Source organism: Mustela nivalis, assembly GCF_964662115.1.
Source record: "Mustela nivalis genome assembly, chromosome: 7".
In the NCBI taxonomy this organism is placed as follows: domain Eukaryota; kingdom Metazoa; phylum Chordata; class Mammalia; order Carnivora; family Mustelidae; genus Mustela; species Mustela nivalis.
In genome coordinates this window covers 52,376,897-52,396,220 of record NC_139026.1, presented here as the reverse complement: position 1 = coordinate 52,396,220, position 19,324 = coordinate 52,376,897, and the positions used below count along the sequence as shown (strand labels likewise).

The following is a 19,324-nucleotide window of genomic DNA, read 5'->3' as shown; positions in this document are numbered from 1 at the left end:
TCTTATAGGATTTGGTCCTGAATCATACCAGTTCTTCAATAGGTAAGTAATTCATGTAATTTGTTTTATTTTTTTTTTTATGTCCACTCAGATCATTTTAAGACTCATCAGAACACACACACAAACACTTAATATATATTGCCAAATGATGATAATCAAAAGATTTCTACAATCAAAAAGATTTTGCTCTTGTAATCTCAAACAAAGTAATGGTGAAAGAATGATTTGTTGATTCCAGCTTAGATAAATAACATTGAAATTATTTCCATTTTCCAAAATTCACATGTTAATTCAACTTAAAATATGGGATGATGCTTAATGTTTTTTATGTACTAGATAGTTGCTCTTCCCTAAGATTGAAAAGGTGAGTAGCGTGTCTCTATATTTAAAACTCTGTAGTGATAGAGGTAACAGGGTTGTAAATTTTTAGTATGATATATTTAAGAGCAATAATTTAAAAATGGAAACTTTATCATGAGAGCAAATAGAAAGGTCCACAAAATATACCTAGTAAATTCAGAAAAAGAAAGTAAGTGTACCCATAAAATAGCTAAGGAGCAACCACTGCAAGGAAAAATAAATGGAATTATCTGGTAAATAACATTTGCAAGGTTTAAAGGTCCAGAAACTACAAGATCTTGAAAATAAAAAGTCATAAGAGTGATTAGAAGCATAGATGGGAATTTGTTGGGATTATTTTTAAACAATTTGAAGCCCTTACAGTTATAAAATATTACATTAATATACATAACATTATTTTAATTAAAGCAACTTACGAGGGATTTCTATTTTCTAAATATCTCCTTTTCTGCTTGCTACATTTATTTATCATTCTCACTGAGATGTCATTGTCTGGCCTAGAGCCACAGAAGAAGAGATAAACCAGTGAAGATTTAGCAGAATTAGAGCAAAAGAGATTAATTTGTAGATTATTTCCTTTTAATCACAGAAATTTGAGAAGGTAATCATTTGTTTCTTTGGTGGTCAACAGGGTCGAGGACGATGCATGGTATATGTTAGAAGGGAAGACACAAAATTTTAACTCTTCATTTTGGTGGGAAGCTAAAGTGAAGAATTTCAAGATGTTGTTCTTTGTTTTTCTGTTCTATCAGGTCTACCACATGCGACCTGACTTGTGTTTTAACTTTGTATGGCTCCAAGAGGAACTCCACACAGCTCAGCACATTGCAAAGCATGTTTTCTCCTTACATGGGAATTAGAATAAGGACACAAAATATATTTGGAGTTTATCAATAGACAAAAGTAGTTAAGGGCGGGGTGGGGAGTGGGCCTGGGGGGCTCAGATGTTAAGCATCTGACTTATCATGCTCAGGTCATGATCTCAGGGTCCTGAAATTGAGTGCTGCATTAGGCTCCCTATTCAGCAGGAAGCCTGCTTCTCCCTCTCACACTCTGCCTGCCTGTGTTCCCTCTCTCGCTGTTGCTCTCTGTCAAATAAATAAATAAAATCTTTTAAGAAAAAATTAATGGGCCAGGAAAAGTGGTTAACCTGTGCATCACCATCTTCCTTTCTCAACCATGTTCCCATGATTTTTTTCATTTTTTTTTCACTGAATTAAATTCTTTAATCATTCACTCATTACCGTGTATATTGTTAAAGGAGGCCAAATGACGTTCAGCACAATTGCTTTCTTTGTTGTTGTTGTTGTTGCTGCTGCTGCTGCTGGTTTTTTTTGTTGTTTGTTTGTTTTTATTTTTTATAAACATATATTTTTATCCCCAGGGGTACAGGTCTGTGAATCACCAGGTTTACACACTTCACAGCACTCACCAAAGCACATACCCTCCCCAATGTCCATAATCCCCCCCCTTCTCCCAAACCCCCTCCCCCCAGCAACCCTCAGTTTGTTTTGTGAGATTAAGAGTCACTTATGGTTTGTCTCCCTCCCAATCCCATCTTGTTTCATTTATTCTTCTCCTACCCACTTAAGCCCCCATGTTGCATCACCACTTCCTCATATCAGGGAGATCATATGATAGTTTTCTTTCTCCGCTTGACTTATTTTGCTAAGCATGATACGCTCTAGTTCCATCCACGTTGTCGCAAATGGCAATATTTCATTTCTTTTGATGGCTGCATAGTATTCCATTGTGTATATATACCACATCTTCTTGATCCATTCATCTGTTGATGGACATCTAGGTTCTTTCCATAGTTTGGCTATTGTGGACATTGCCCCTTTGGATCACTACATTTGTATCTTTAGGGTAAATACCCAGTAGTGCAATTGCTGGGTCATAGGGCAGTTCTATTTTCAACATTTTGAGGAACCTCCATGCTGTTTTCCAGAGTGGCTGCCCCAGCTTGCATTCCCACCAACAGTGTAGGAGGTTTCCCCTTTCTCCGCATCCTCGCCAGCATCTGTCATTTCCTGACTTGTTTATTTTAGCCATCTGACTGGTGTGAGGTGATATCTCATTGTGGTTTTGATTTGTATTTCCCTGATGCCAAGTGATATGGAGCACTTTTTCATGTGTCTGTTGGCCATCTGGATGTCTTCTTTGCAGAGATGTCTGTTCATGTCCTCTGCCTATTTCTTAATGGATTATTTGTTCTTTGGGTGTTGAGTTTGCTAAGTTCTTTATAGATTCTGTACACTAGTCCTTTATCTAATATGTCGTTTGCAAATATCTTCTCCCATTCTGTCAGTTGTCTTTTTATTTTGTTAACTGTTTCCTTTGCTGTGAAAAAGCTTTTGATCTTGATGAAATCCCAATAGTTCATTTTTGCCCTTGCTTCCCTTGCCTTTGGTGTTGTTCCTAGGAAGATGTTGCTGTGGCTGAGGTCGAAGAAGTTGCTGCCTGTGTTCTCCTCAAGGATTTTGATGGATTCCTTTCTCACATTGAGGTCCTTCATCGATTCTGAGTCTATTTTTGTGTGTGGTGTAAGGAAATGGTCCAATTTCATTTTTCTGCATGTGGCTGTCCAGTTTTCCCAGCACCATTTATTGAAAAGGCTGTCTTTTTTCCATTGGACATTCTTTCCTGCTTTGTCGAAGATTAATTGACTGTAGAGTTGAGGGTCTATTTCTGGGCTCTCTATTCTGTTCCATTGATCTATGTGTCTGTTTTTGTGCCAGTACCATGCTGTCTTGATGATGACGGCTTTGTAATAGAGCTTGAAGTCCGGAATTGTGATGCCACCAACGTTGGCTTTCTTTTTCAATATCCCTTTGGCTATTCGAGGTCTTTTCTGGTTCCATATAAATTTTAGAATTATTTGTTCCATTTCTTTGAAAAAGATGGATGGTACTTTCATAGGAATTGCATTAAATGTGTAGATTGCTTTAGGTAGCATAGACATTGTCACAATATTTATTCTTCCAATCCAGGAGCATGGAACATTTTTCCATTTCTTTGTGTCTTCCTCAATTTCTTTCATGAGTACTTTATAGTTTTCTGAGTATAGATTCTTTGCCTCTTTGGTTAGGTTTATTCCTAGGTATCTTATGGTTTTGGGTGCAATTGAAAATGGGATTGACTCCTTAATATCTCTTTCTTCTGTCTTGCTGTTGGTGTAGAGAAATGCAACTGATTTTTGTGCATTGATTTTATATCCTGACACTTTACTGAATTCCTGTACAAGTTCTAGCAGTTTTGGAGTGGAGTCCTTTGGGTTTTCCACATAAAGTATCATATCATCTGCGAAGAGTGATAATTTGACTTCTTCTTTGCCGATTTGGATGCCTTTAATTTCCTTTTGTTGTCTGATTGCTGAGGCTAGGACCTCTAGTACTATGTTGAATAGCAGTGGTGATAATGGACATCCCTGCCGTGTTCCTGACCTTAGCCGAAAAGCTTTCAGTTTTTCTCCATTGAGAATGATATTTGCGGTGGGTTTTTCATAGATGGCTTTGATGATATTGAGGTATGTGCCCTCTATCCCTACACTTTGAAGAGTTTTGATCAGGAAGGATGCTGTACTTTGTCAAATGCCTTTTCAGCATCTATTGAGAGTATCATATGGTTTTTGTTCTTTCTTTTATTGATGTGTTGTATCACACTGACTGATTTGTGGATGTTGAACCAACCTTGCAGCCCTGGAATAAATCCCACTTGGTCGTGGTGAATAATCCTTTTAATGTACTGTTGATTCCTATTGGCTAGTATTTTGTTGAGTATTTTCGCATCTGTGTTCATCAAGGATATTGGTCTATAGCTCTCTTTTTTGATGGGATCCTTGTCTGGTTTTGGGATCAAGGTGATGCTGTCCTCATAAAATGAGTTTGGAAGTTTTCCTTCCATTTCTATTTTTTGGTACAGTTTCAGGAGAATAGGAATTCATTCTTCTTTAAATGTTTGGTAGAATTCCCCCGGGAAGCCGTCTGGCCCTGGGCTTCCGTTTCTTTGGAGATTTTTGATGACTGTTTCAATCTCCTTACTGGTTATGGGTCTGTTCAGGCTTTCTATTTCTTCCTGGTTCAGTTGTGGTAGTTTATATGTTTCTAGGAATGCATCCATTTCTTCCAGATTGTAAAATTTGTTGGCGTAGAGTTGCTCATAGTGTATTCTTATAATAGTTTGTATTTCTTTGGTGTTAGTTGTGATCTCTCCTCTTTCATTCATGATTTTATTTATTTGGGTCCTTTCTCTTTTTTTTTTAAGATTTATTTATTTATTTGACAGAGAGAGATTACAAGTAGGCAGAGAGGCAGGCAGAGAGAGAGAGGAGGAAGCAGGCTCCCTGCTGAGCAGAGAGCCCGATGCGGGACTCGATCCCAGGACCCTGTGATCATGACCTGTGCCGAAGGCAGCAGCTTAACCCACTGAGCCACCCAGGCGCCCAGTCCTTTCTCTTTTCTATTTGATAAGTTGGGCCAGGGTTTTATCAATTTTATTAATTCTTTCAAAGAACCAGTTCCTATTTCATTGATTTGTTCTATTGTCTTTTTGGTTTCTATTTCATTGATTTCTGCTCTGATCTTTATGATTTCTCTTCTCCTGCTGGGCTTAGGGTTTCTTTCTTGTTCTTTCTCCAGCTCCTTCAGGTTTAGGGTTAGGTTGTGTACCTGAGACCTTTCTTGTTTCTTGAGAAAGGCTTGTACCGCTATATATTTTCCTCTCAGGACTGCCTTTGTTGTGTCCCACAGATTTTGAACCATTGTATTTTCATTATCATTTGTTTCCATCATTTTTTTCAATTCTTCTTTAATTTCCCGGGTGACCCATTCAGTCTTTAGAAGGATGCTGTTTAGTCTCCATGTATTTGGGTTCTTTTCAAACTTCCTTTTGTGGTTGAGTTCTAGCTTTAGAGCATTGTGGTCTGAAAATATGCAGGGAATGATCCCAATATTTTGATACCGGTTGAGTCCTGCTTTAGGACCGAGGATGTGATCTATTCTGGAGAATGTTCCATGTGCACTAGAGAAGAATGTGTATTCTGTTGCTTTGGGATGAAATGTTCTGAATATATCTGTGATGTCCATCTGGTCCCGTGTGTCGTTTAAGGCCTTTATTTCCTTGCTGATCTTTTGCTTAGATGATCTGTCCATTTCAGTTTGGGAAGTGTTAAAGTCCACTACTATTATTGTATTTTTGTTGATGTGTTTCTTTGATTTTGTTATTAATTGGTTTATATAGTTGGCTGCTCCCACGTTGGGGGCATAGATTTTTAAAATTGTTAAATCTTCTTGTTGGACAGACCATTTGAGTATGATATAGTGTCCCTCCTCATCTCTTATTATAGTCTTTGGCTTAAAATCTAATTGATCTGATATAAGGATTGCCACTCCTGCTTTCTTCTGATGTCCATTAGCATGGTAAATTCTTTTCCACCCCTCACTTTAAATCTGGAGGTGTCTTCGGGCTTAAAATGAGTTTCTTGGAGGCAACATATAGATGGGTTTTGTTTTTTTATCCATTCTGATACCCTATGTCCTTTGACAGGGGCATTTAGCCCATTAACATTCAGGGTAACTATTGAGAGATATGAATTTAGGGCCATTGTATTGTCTGTAAGGTGACTGTTACTGTATATGGTCTCTGTTCCTTTCTGATCTACCACTTGTAGACTCTCTCTTTGCTTAGAGGACCCCTTTCAATATTTCCTGTAGAGCTGGTTTGGTGTTTGCAAATTCTTTCAGTTTTTGTTTGTCCTGGAAGCTTTTAATCTCTCCTTCTATTTTCAATGATAGCCAAGCTGGATATAGTATTCTTGGCTGCATGTTTTTCTCGTTTAGTACTCTGAAAATATCATGCCAGCTCTTTCTGGCCTGCCAGGTCTCTGTGGATAAGTCAGCTGCCAATCTAATATTTTTACCATTGTATATCACAGACTTCTTTTCCCGGGCTGCTTTCAGGATTTTCTCTTTGTCACTGAGACTTGTAAATTTTACTATTAGGTGACGGGGTGTGGGCCTATTCTTATTGATTTTGAGGGGCATTCTCTGAACCTCCTGAATTTTGATGTTCGTTCCCTTTGCCATATTGGGGAAATTCTCCCCAATAATTCTCTCCAGTATACCTTCTGCTCCCCCTCTCTTTCTTCTTCTTCTGGAATCCCAATTATTCTAATGTTGTTTCATCTTATGGTGTCACTTATCTCTTGAATTCTCCCCTCGTGGTCCAGTAGCTGTTTGTCCCTCTTTTGCTCAGCTTCTTTATTCTCTGTCTTTTGGTCTTCTATATGACTAATTCTTTCTTCTGCCTCATTTATCCTAGCAGTGAGAGCCTCCATTTTTGATTGCACCTCATTAATAGCTTTTTTGATTTCAACTTGGTTAGATTTTATTTCTTTTATTTCTCCAGAAAGGGCTTTTATATCTCTTGAGAGGGTTTCTCTAATATCTTCCATGCCTTTTTCGAGCCCGGCTAGAACCTTGAGAATTGTCATTCTGAGCTCTAGATCTGACATATTACCAATGTCTGTATTGATTAGGTCCCTAGCCTTCGGTACTGCCTCTTGTTCTTTTTTTTGTGTTGAATTTTTCCATCTTGTCATTTTTTCCAGATAAGAGTATATGAAGGAGCAAGTAAAATACTAAAAAGGTGGCAACAACCCCAGGAAAATATGCTTTAACCAAATTAGAAGAGATCCCAAATCGTGAGGGGGGAGAAAGGGGATAAAACGTGGTTCAAAAAGGAAGAAAGAAAAAAAAAAAGAAAAGAATTTAAAAAAAAGAAAACAAATAAAAATATAAAAAAGCAAATATATATATATTAAACAAACTAGTTAAAAAACGTTAAAAAAGAAAAAGGTAAAAGTTAAAAAAATAATTTTTCAGAAGGCGAGAAAAAAAAACAAAAAATGAAAAATAAAACAATTAAATTAACTGCAAGACTAAAAAAAATCACAGGGAGAAATCACAGGTGTAGGGTGAGTTCTGTGCTTTGCTTTCTCCTCCTATGGAATTCTGCTGCTCTCCTTGGTATTGAAACCGCTCTCCTTGGTAGGTGAACTTGGTCTAGGCTGGATTTCTTGTTGATCTTCTGGGGGAGGGGCCTGTTGTAGTGATTCTCAACTGTCTTTGCCCCAGGCGGAATTGCACCGCCCTTACCAGGGGCCGGGCTGAGTAATCCGCTAGGGTTTGCTTTCAGGAGCTTTTGTTCCCTGAGAGCTTTCCGTAGAGTTCTGGAGTATGGGAATATAAATGGCGGCCTCCTGGTCTCCAGCCCAGAGGAGCCAAGAGCCCAGGGCCCCACTCCTCAGTGCGCACTCAGAGAACAGCGCCCAGTTACTCCCGTCTGCCTGACCTCCGGCCGCGCTCCGAGCTCACCGAGCCTGCGACCATTTCAAGGTAACACCAAGCTGTGAGCTTACTGTCGGTTCTGTCTCTGTAGCTGGCTTTCCCGTTCCAATACCCGCAAGCTCTGCGACACTCAGACACCCCTGATCCTTCTGTGACCCTGCGGGACCTGAGGCCACGCTGACCCCGCGTGGGCTCGCCTCTGGAGGTTTAGCCTCTGGAGCGATGTCCTTCAGCAGAACAGACTTTTAAAAGTCCTGATTTTGTGCGCCATTGCTCCACCGCTTGCTGGGAGCCGGTCCCTCCCCCCAATGTCTATCTTCCCGTCGCTTTGGATTCACTTCTATGCCGGTCTTACCTTTCAGAAAGTGGTTGTTTTTCTGTTTCCAGAATTGCTGTTCTTCTTCTCTTCGATCTGCCAATGGATTTTCAGGTGTTTGCAATCTTTAGATAAGCTATCTAGCTGATCTCCGGCTAGCTGAAGTAGTCTCAGCCTGCTACTTCTCCGCCATCTTGACTCCTCCCCCTCGATTTTTTTCATTTTCAAGCAGGTCATTTTCTCTAGCAGAGATTCAAGAATCAAAAGCCAGTCATGTTGGTGGTAAGATGTTGAGAATTGTGTTGGGTTCAAAAAGGTTGCTTTTTTGTTGATTTTCATTTCAGATCATGGCTAAGGGGAACATCATCAGATCAGAAACAGATGTTGTGAGTATAGAACTAGGAGACAGTGAGTATCCTTAAATATGTCCCTCCATGTCCTTCCCAACATATCTAGCCTCACACTTAAGTGACAGTTTGCAAATGGGGATATTATTCCCATTATCCCTTTATAATAAGGTCACAAAAGAAAATAAACATTCTCCTATGACTCTAACATTATTTTTGTTCAACACAGTCAACAAATACATTTGATTGCCTCCTGTGTGTCAGGCACTCTGCGAAGACACTTTTTATTTTCACTTTAATGTGTTTCTTCTATCTGACATTTAAATTAGAAACTTCTGAAAATCTAAGCTTCCTTCTGTTTTTTAACCCTAACATAAACGTGGATTGGTCATCTTTGTTCTTTGTATTACAGAGAAGAGAGTTAATGGATATCATGGATATCATGGATAATGGGAAGGAAAAAAATGATGGACTGTTTTTTTCCTATGCCAGACTCTGGAGTAGCTTTATTCCTTCTGGAAAGTCTCTCTCCCTTTAATGCTTAATGAAGACGCATTCTGTGTGTGCTGCAGGCATTAAACGGGGAAACTCACATGTGAATTTGAGTGCACTCCATGAATAAGTTGGGGGAAAGGAAACCAGGATTATTTTCTGTCCCAATTAAATCATGTCAGAATATAAATCACCAGAAAAAGAACCCATGAGCATTCTTGTAATTAACTGAAATTAAGGCCTGAAATATTCTGAAATATTTCACCAAACTCTGCTTCAACTCAAAGCTAAACTTAACAATGGGATTTTTTCCACAGCTGTGTGTGTGTGTGTGTGTGTGTGTGTGTGTGTGTGTTTTCTAAGATTTTACATATTTATTTGAGAAAGAGATTGAGAGAATGAGTGGGAAGAGAGGCAGAGAGAGAAGCAGACTCCCTGTGGAACTTGATCCCAGGACTCTGGGATCATGACCTGAGCCAAAGGCAGATGTTTAACCGACTGAGTCACCCAGGTGCCCTACAGTTTTGTTTTGTTTTGCTTTGTTTTTATAGTTCCTTTCTCTATCAAGCTGGAAAAGTAAAATATCAATTATATTTTTTATTTTCCATATTGAAATAATATTGGGAGGTGTTTAATTTAAAAGAAGGAACTAATTAGTACTCTCAACATTTAACAATTGGGGGTGCCTGGGTGGCTCAGTTGGTTAAGGGTCTGCCTTCAGCTCAGGTCATAATCTCAGGGCCTGGGATTGAGCCCCACTTCTGGCTTCTAGCTCAGTGGGGAGTCTGCTTCTCTGCTTCTCCCCACTGCTCATGCATATCTCAAATGAATAAAAATATTTTTAAAAATTAACACTTGTTTGAATTAAACATTAAAGAGTACTGCCAGCTTTGAATATCAATTACCCCAATATTTATATAGGGAGAGTTTGATATAGAGAGTGGACCCCACTGGGTGCCTTTTTTCCCATTAGTGCATTATGTTGCCTGCTTTTTCTATTAAAATATAATAGATTATAATAATAGAATATATAACACATTTCTAGAAGTAGATGAGTGTCTTAAAACATTATATGTTTAACTGATTTTTCTTTCCTGATATTTTAATTTGTGCATCATTCAGAAAAGGATCTCTACATAATAATATGAGGAAGAGTTTATTATTGCCTTCATAAAGACATCACAAAAAAGTAATGCAAGTAACTCAGCTAATAATTGAAGGGAATTTCTTTATATACTCAATGAATTCACAAGTATTTATAATACAACTGTTTTAATGACACATTATAATTATGTTATTAATTACTAGTTTGTTCTTCGTAAAGATGTACAGAAATTCCTTGACCCTATTAGTTAAAAGAACCAGGTCTGTTCACAGTCTGTCTAAATTAAACCTTTTCCATTGCTTACTCATATTCTTTTCTTATACTATTCTGCAGTTTTAACATCAAGGTGCAAATTACTAATTTCAGAACTATTTCTGAGTCTGTTTTAAATTCAGAATTCAGAATTCAGATTTTAAATGACAAAGCCTTCACAAATTTCATTACTAAAAGGTTACTTTCCTTCTAATATTCTCTGAAAAAAAAATTCTGCCATAACTTCTCTTTCTATTTTTGTGATGTTTCAATCTATTCTTAACTATTTTTAAGTTATTGTTAACACCAGACATGGCAATACAAGGATTTAAATTACCCTCCTGTTAGAGAAAAACTTATTTCCTTTAGGGGTATAAGTTAAAACATGATCTCTTTAATGGGACAAAAATATGAATGCCATGATACTGCCTTGGTCATTAACCAAGGGCAGGGGAGGGGAAACAGGAGAGTTGTTAAATGAGCATAGTTTCAGATCTGCAACATGAGAAAGCTTTGGAGATCCGTTTCACAACAATGTGAATATACTTAACACTACTGAACTTTACACTTTAAAATGGTTAAGATGGTGAGTTTTATTTTATGTGTGTTTTTACCACAATAGAAAAGACATATATTTGGGGGGGAAAAGTGAGCTCTATGATTATATGTTACAAATTATAGCTCTGTATTTTAATTGAGAATTACCTCTGACCTGTAGTCTAAATGAGATGGTTTCTATTCATCATATAGATTTATATATATCTTTACATATTTATATATATTTATATAAATGTATGTATGTATATATCATTATATATATGACATATATAAGAAGTTCCTTATTCTATAATTTTTAACTAAGTCCAGCAGGCTTTATAAAATATTTTGTACATATATACATATGTAGAATAACTTGAGCTATTCTTACATAAGTTGGTTACTGTCTTAGTTAAGTGGAAAATCAGACACAGACTTGAGTGTAAGGAACTTTTACTTTTTCTACAAGTGAAGTTGTAAAGGAACACATTAGCCTATTAATCTCACCAAATAATTAGAATTACATTAAAGAGATCATGCCACTGAATATGTAGGTACAGTTCTAAACTGGGTTAAGATCTAGCAACAGTGTTCTGACTCATGACCATCTTGTCTCATTTTCTCCACATCCCCTCAAAAGGCAGTTTTTCCTTACCCTTCCCTGTGGAGTTGGACATACCTTGACTGTTCGTCTTTACCATTTTTCCAGATGGCAAAGTTATGGGAGATTCAGAGAGCTTTGAGATTGAAAATTGCCTAGCCAACAAGATGAAGCTGAACACAAATAAATGGTACCATAGGTGTTGTCCATTTACCTCAGAGAAAACAGGTCCAGAAAATTAAATGAGTTGCCTAAGGGTTCTCAGCAAGTTAGTGGCAGAGCCAAATCTCTAGGCACCTAGCAGAGTACTTTTTCAATCATGCCAAATTGCTACATATCGAACATAATTCAATCTTGTGTCCATGGTGCTTTACTCCACTAGTTCAATTGCTTGATGTATGTATGATGCTAAGACTCAGAAGTTCCAAAAACCTGAAGGACAAATACAAATATCTAGAATAGCCTTGTAACAGATCAGAGGTAAAGACAGGCCTCTAAAAGTGAAACAAGCTATTTACCCCTTACCAGTACAAGTATCAGTTGTGCCTGGAAGATAAGACTGAGCTACTGAATAAACCTTTTCAACATTGAAGGGCAGAAGAGAAAAGAGGCTCCCGGCTTGACACATCGGCAGTCCTAGAAAGCTAAGGTAAAGATGACTCGGGACAGGTGGGTGATTGCAGGATTGCAAAGGTAGAAGTCCTGCTGGCTGACTTTTCCTTCTATTATCACAGGTGAACTTGAGCTTCCGCCCACCACAAAGTCTCCAGGCCTCACACGCCCACCTGAGAGTTTCAGCTTCTCCTCAGTCCCTGTGCGCCCTCCGTGGTGTAGACAAAAGTGTGCTGTTCGAAAGGCCCAAGGCTGAGTTGTCCCTGGATTCGGTGAGTTTCCGGCAGCCTTTCGGTCAGGAGGGGCGGTAGGCAACAGGAGGCAGGAGAAACCCTTCTTGGGAGTAAAATATAAAAATAGTCACCATTGTCTAATTTTTTATAATTTCTTGAGCTTTCTCACATACATTTTCTCATGTAATCCTCCCTAGATCCTAGGGAGTAACAGACACATTTGAAGTTGTAGAAACAAAGAGAACGTTTGAGAGATTTGTGCAAGATTACCCAGAAATAAATGACATAGCTGAGCTTCTGAAACTGCCCAGAAGCTTTGATCTCTTCCCTGAAACATAACTTCTTTTTTCTCTAGAGAATCAAATCTAAATCTCAACTATTCATGCTTTACAAGGATATTAATGAAAGCTATGTGTTTTATAATTAACCACTTATGTGATGGTCTTATTTTAAAAAGAATTTAAACAAGATGGGATCAGGAGGGAGACAAACCGTAAGAGAGTCTTGATCTCACAAAACAAACTGAGGGTTGCTGGCGGGTGAGGGGGTAGGGATAGGGTGGTTGGGTGATGGACATTGGGGAGGGTATGTGCTATGGTGAGTGCTGTGAAATGTGTAAGACTGATGATTCATTGACCTGTACCCCTGGGGCAAGTAATACATTAAATGTTAATAAAAATATATTTTTTTAATTCTTAAAAATTTTTTAAAAATAAAAAAGAATTAAAAATGGGGCATCCAGGGGGGCTCAGTCAGTTAAGCTCCTGCCTTTGGCTCAGATCATGATCCCAGAGTCCTGAAATAGAGCTCGAATCCTGCTCCTTGCTCAGCGGGGAGCCTACTCTGACCCTCTCCCTGTTTGTGCTCTCTCTTGCTCTCTCTCTCTGTCAAATAAATCAACAAAATCTTAAAGAAATAAATAAAAAAGAGAAAAGAATTAATACATTCCCAAAGTATTACATAATGTGGATCATATCTAAAAGAAAATCATTTTTGGTCAATGGAGTAAGTAAGCTTTTTATAAAATTGATATTTACAGGCAAAAGTCCTGTACCTTCCAGCCAATTTAACTATTTCTATCCTTAAAATTCTTGTGGTCTACGAAACTGAAAATGATTCACAAATTATCTTCAACTTAAAAAAAATGACCTACTAAAGCTTTGTCAGCAATGATGAGCCACAAGCTAACTAAAATTTTCAGTCTCTTCTCTTTTTTTCTAGAATTATATTAATTCACAGTGATAATATTTGGTGTATCGTGTTGATCTTTAATTTCATCATTACCATCATCTTGCAGGCACACTATGTACTGGGTCTGTTTTAGGAGCTGGGGAAATAGTGGTAAACAATCATAGCCCTTGTCCTCAGAGAGCTGTCATTTTAGAGGGACTATAATAAGAGATCACATATAGCTCAGAAAAATAAAAGATGAAAGATTAGCATTAGGAAAGAGTATTTTCAAACATAGGGTTTTGAAGAAAAAACTATCAGAAGGAAGGGAAATTTCAGAAACAATTTTTCTAACCTATTTAAAACCAGATTACTCATATTTTTAAAATATTCAGTACAATGCAGGAAAAATGGTATGTTATTAGAATTTGATTGTTGTCAAAAAGTAATCACTGGCAAATTCTATAACTTTCATAGGTTTATGCATCAGTATTTTAGCAGATCAACTGGCCAACTTGCCTATTTGGGAGTTATTATTACTTATAAATATTGGAGGATAAAAATCAGTAATATTGAAGTTCTTTCTGGTTTTGTTCTAGCTTCTACTTCTCAAAATTCATTTATATGTCTTACGTTTTCTTTAAAGATTTGTTTATTCATTTTGAGAGAGAGAGAGCACACTCACACACAACAGGAAAGGCAGAGGGAGGAGAGAGAAAAATCTCAAGCAGACTCCCTGCTGAGCACAGAGCCCAACACGGGCCTCCATCTCACAATCCTGAGATCATGACCTGAGCCAAATACAAGAGAAGGATGATTAACCAAGAGAATGATGATTAACCAACCACACCACCCAGGCACCCCATATGTATTAAATTTTAAAACCTTAAGATAAATACATCAAGAATCACTATCCTGTTTCTAATTATCAAAATGAACATTCTTCAGAATGGAGGGTATAATCAACATTTTTCTCAACCTTGTCTTTTATTGACAGGTCAAAATATCTCCCTATAGCATAATAATTTTTACATAAAAGACATATTTCTCGGACTATAATTGTCTATTTGAATGAGAAGATGGCATGAGGAAGTTGACCTGAAAAGTAGAGAATTTTCTTCCGTGGTGCTTTCTTTGGAGGAATAGCTTACTTTTTTAAAAAAAGATTATTTATTTGAAAGAGAGAGACAGAGAGAGCAGGGGGAGGAGGAGAGGGAGAGAATTTCAAGTAGACTTAACTGCGCATAGAGCCTCACAGAGGGCTCAATCTCATGACCCTGAGGTTATGACCTAAGCTAAAATCAAGAGTCAGATGCTTAACCAACAGAGCCACCCAGGCATCCAAAGGAACGGCTTAATATATATATATTATATATATATATATATATATATATATATATATATATATACACTCTGTATTTATGGTAGCCTGTTCTAAGTGGTTTTTTTAGCTTATATTGATGGAATTCAGTCTACTTTTCAATATTTTTATGTCTATCCCATTTTATGTCATTATATAAATTATTAGTTGCTTCAGTTGCATTACACAGCTTTGTACATTATAGAGGTAAGAAAGGGTTATGAACATAACTGAATATTTGGGTTCTTAAAGTTGTGAAAATCTTTAAATCACTTGCTTTCACCCAATATTCATTCACTCAATATAGATGATGCATGCTCATTTATATGACCATTTAGTTCTCCTACTCAAGAACAAAGTAAAAAATAAAGAAGTTTGGAGGGTGTTTATGTTTGGTCTTCTACTTACATAGAGCAATCTTTCCCAAACTTAGTGGTTTAAAACAATAAACAGTTATTATTGTGTACACTTTCTGTGGATTAAGAATCCCAAAGTGACTTATTTGAAGGCTTGTGATCTCTCATGTCAGTCCACATGTCAACAGGTTAGCTAGTGCTTCAATCATCATATAATTGTCAGGAGGCCTTAATTCCTCACCACATTGGCTCCTCCACAGGGCTGCCTGGGTGTCCCCACAACATAGCAGTTGATTTCCTCCAGAACAAGCAATCCAAGAGAAAAGCTAAAGTTGCAATATATTTTATGACCCGGCCTTGGAATTTATACACCATCACTCCACAAAATCTTATTAGTTATAGATGTCAACCCCATTCATTCCGGTAGAAACTACATAAGAGCATGAATACCAGGAAGTAGAGATGTTGTGGGGCAATTTTGGAGGCTGTCTTCATGGTCTACCCTTTGACTCCCAATGATTTATGATCCTCCCACAGGTAAAATAAACTCACTTTCCTCCCAAATTCTTAGAGGTCTCATTTCCCAATAACAATAGCTCAAAGTTTGAATTTCATCATTTAAATTGGGTCCAGGTACAGATGATGTTTATTGGGTGTAGTTCCTCAACTGCAATTCCTCCTGATATGAAAGCCTTGAACTAAAGTATACTTTAGTTATTTACCTCCACGCATCCAGCATACAGTGGTGGAACTGGCACACTAACACTCCTGTTCAAAAGGGGAGAAAAAGTCACATGGGCATAATTGATCCATGGCAATTCTGAGATCCAGCCAAAGGTTCAAAGTCCTTTGATTAGGACCTGTCTTACTCCAGCTTAGGAAATAAATATCCAGGCCTCCTGGCTCCATTCTATGGATTCTTGGTTCTTTCATTTAAGTCATCCCTATTCAAAAAAAAAAAAAAAAAAAAGTGGCCCTTATTTACAATTGTATAGACATTGTTCTATTGAATATAGATTATATATAATCATTTAGGTACCTATGTGGTTCTTCTATCCAAGAACAAAGCCATATAGAAATGGAAGGTTAATAGATTGCAATAATTCTACCTAAATTTGTCAGGGTATTAAGCATTCACCAAACACAGAGACAATTTAGATCTCCTTCATATATTTGGTCTAGTTTTACCTATAGAGTTATATTTTCATTGACCCTTGGTAATTTTATTTTATTATTCCTTGGAAACATTTTCCCAGGTAGATTTTATATCATTAGAGCTACCAAAAAAAAAAAAAAAAAAAAAACAACTTAAAAATAATCAAACAAAAATTTTAACTTCTCTCTAACGTACCGACAACTTGAAAGTACTCAAGAAAGGATTAGTGATGGGGGCACCTGGAGGCGCACTCATTTAAGCATCCAACTCTTGATTTTGCCTCAGGTCATGATCTCAGTGTTGTGAGATCCAGCCCCAAGTTGGGCTCTGCACTTAACATGGAGTCTGCTTGGGATTCTCTCTGCCTTTCCCTCTGCCTCTCCTGCAAACTCTCTCTCTCTCAAATAGATAAATCTTTTAAAAAAATAAAAGGAAAGAAAGAAAGGATTGATGATGATTGTCATATTTCTCTCAGTTCCCTGGATATTTCAAAATAAAAACAGGTACAAGCACTGTCTTTGATCTCTCCACTGTTACAGATGTATAATCTGCTAACTGTGAAGGATCTTACTGATTTCCCTGAAAATCTGGACCAGCAGGAAGAAGAACAAACAAGTTGTAGCCATCCTTACATCCTTCATAAAGGAGCCATCTATATTCCCTTACCAAGTTATGATGAAGATGATATGTATAGCTAGCTTCCTAAAGGTAAAGTCCTTATTATTTATTAATGTATCAGCTTATGAAAGTTTTAATGTTGATAAAACTATATACATAGTTTAGAAATTGTTTAGCCTAACAGTTGGTAAGTCAGAGCCGGGGCTAGACCTAACTTCTGCCATTTCATTGAAAGATTTTTGTTATATTTAGTTTATTTGCATAAGGCCACAAGTAATAAAAATCTTAATAAGCCATAAAGTCTATAATTCTTCCACTCTATTTATATTTATTGAGTTTATTTATCTCCATGAAGTTAATATAACATTAAGATTATTGGGGTTACATAGGAATATTTCTTTAAAAAAAAAAAAGATTTTATTTATTTATTTGAGAGAGAATGAGTGAGAGAGAGCATGAGAGAGGAGAAGGTCAGAGGGAAAAGCAGACTCCCGAAGGAGCTGGGAGCCCAATGTGAGATTCAATCCTGGAAGTCTGGGATCATGACCTGAGCCCAAGACAGTCGCTCAACCAACTGAGCCACCCAGGTGCCCACATAGTGACATTTCTAAGGAAAATATATTTCATACATTCTAATCAAGTTTATAAATGTATTGAGTCACAATTTTTATAGGTTTGGGATTAAAGGTGTTCACCAACTCTAAAATCCAAAAACCAAGGCCATATAACAAATATTGAGAACAAGAATCTTCACCGCTTTGAAGGTTATATCCTAATGGACACAGAAAGAATGTAAACAAAATTAGCAAGTATATTATATGTCTATTAAAAGATGATAAAGGCTATGGGAAGAATTAAAAGAAAGGATGGAATATCAAGACTAAAGGAGTTGCAAGTTTCGATAAGATGGTCAGTGATTATCTTACCAGGAGAGTGAAATCTGAGCAAAGACTTGAAGGAAGACAAGAAAATAATAGACTATCTGGAAGAAGAGTATTTCAGTCATAGAAAGCAACATGAATAATAGAAAATACCCGTGGAGTGCTTACTCTGTTTTGGAAGACCAATGAGAGGGAGATAGTAGATGGCTTTATTGAGACATAACTGACGTGTAATATATGAGTTTAATATATATATATAAGTTTTGGGGTGTCTGGGTGGTTTAGCGGGTTAAAGCCTCTGCCTTCAGTTCTGGTCATGATCCCAGGGTCCTGGGATCAAGCCCCACAACAGGCTTTCTGCTCAGCAGGCAGCCTTCTTCCCCCACTCCCCACCTGCCTCTGTGCCTACTTGTGATCTCTGCCTGGCAAATAAATAAATAAAATCTTTAAAATATATATATATATAAGTTTAATACAATGCTTTTATTTTTTAGAGGGGTGGGGCAGAGGAAGAGGAAGAGAGGGAATCTCAAGCAGACTGGCTATTGTACATAGAGCCCCACATAGACTAAATCTCATGACCCTGAGTTCACAGCCTGAGCCAAAGCTGAGAGTCAAACACTTAACCACTGATCCACCTACACATCCTATGATGAACTTACATATATTGCAAAACTTACATATATTATCACCACAGTATTAACTAAAATTTCCATGGCCTTGTAATTTCCATTTCTTTAAGTTTTTATTTTAATTCCAGTTAGTTAACATACAGTGTTTTGTTAGTTTCAGATGTAGAATTTAGTGATTTCTTTACTTCCATACATCATTTGGTGCTCATCACAAGTGCCTTCCTTGTAACCCATTAGTTTTTTTCTCTAGAGTTAAGAGTCTGTTTCTTGGTTTGTCTGTCTGTCTGTTATTTTTTTCCCTTTGCTTGTTTATTTTGCTCCTTAAATTCCACATATGAGTGAAATCATCTGGTATTTATCTTTCTCTGACTGCCTTAGGAATTTTATTCATCCATTTTAAAAAATGGAATCTTGCCATTTGCAACAACATGGATGGAGCTAGAGAGTGTAGTGCTAAGTGAAATGAGTCAATCCCTTTCTTTTTTATGGTTATCACCACTTTTCAAATGGAAAAGCTGAACCTGGAAAGACTAAGTAACTCAAGCCATTAAGATGCTATAGCTAGTTTAAATATGGAGTGGGGATGTATTCAAATCTGGCTGACTCCAAGATCCATGTTTTTTAAACTCTACACTATTGTGTCTCTCAAAGACTCTAAGCTGAAAGCTTGTCTGGAACATTCTAAAAGTAAGGGAACCATTGTGGTCAGAATGAAGTGAATCAAGGGAGAGTGAAATCAATGGAATAACCGAGGCCAAATTGTATAGGGCCTTATAGGTCACTGTAAGAACTTAACTTTTTACTCTGCATGAGATGGAAAGATGTTTCAGAAGGGATGGGTAAAATGATCTAATATGTTCCTTATAAGATCACCTAAATACTACATTTAGAAGAAAATTAAGTTTTGAGTTTTTATACTTTTTTGTTTGAGAGTAGCAAAGGTCAAA

The 19,324-nt window shown here is 37.2% G+C and overlaps 1 pseudogene across 1 annotated transcript in view; it reads left to right on the top strand.

Moving 5' to 3' along the window:
• The window catches only part of LOC309870226 (pregnancy zone protein-like), a 58,657-nt pseudogene that overhangs the window by 14,912 nt on the left and 24,421 nt on the right, over positions 1-19,324 (top strand). Inside the window, exons 10-11 of the transcript in view lie at positions 12,094-12,243; positions 16,786-16,934. The product of the transcript in view is annotated as a pregnancy zone protein-like (transcript). The remainder of the gene's footprint in view (positions 1-12,093; positions 12,244-16,785; positions 16,935-19,324) is intronic.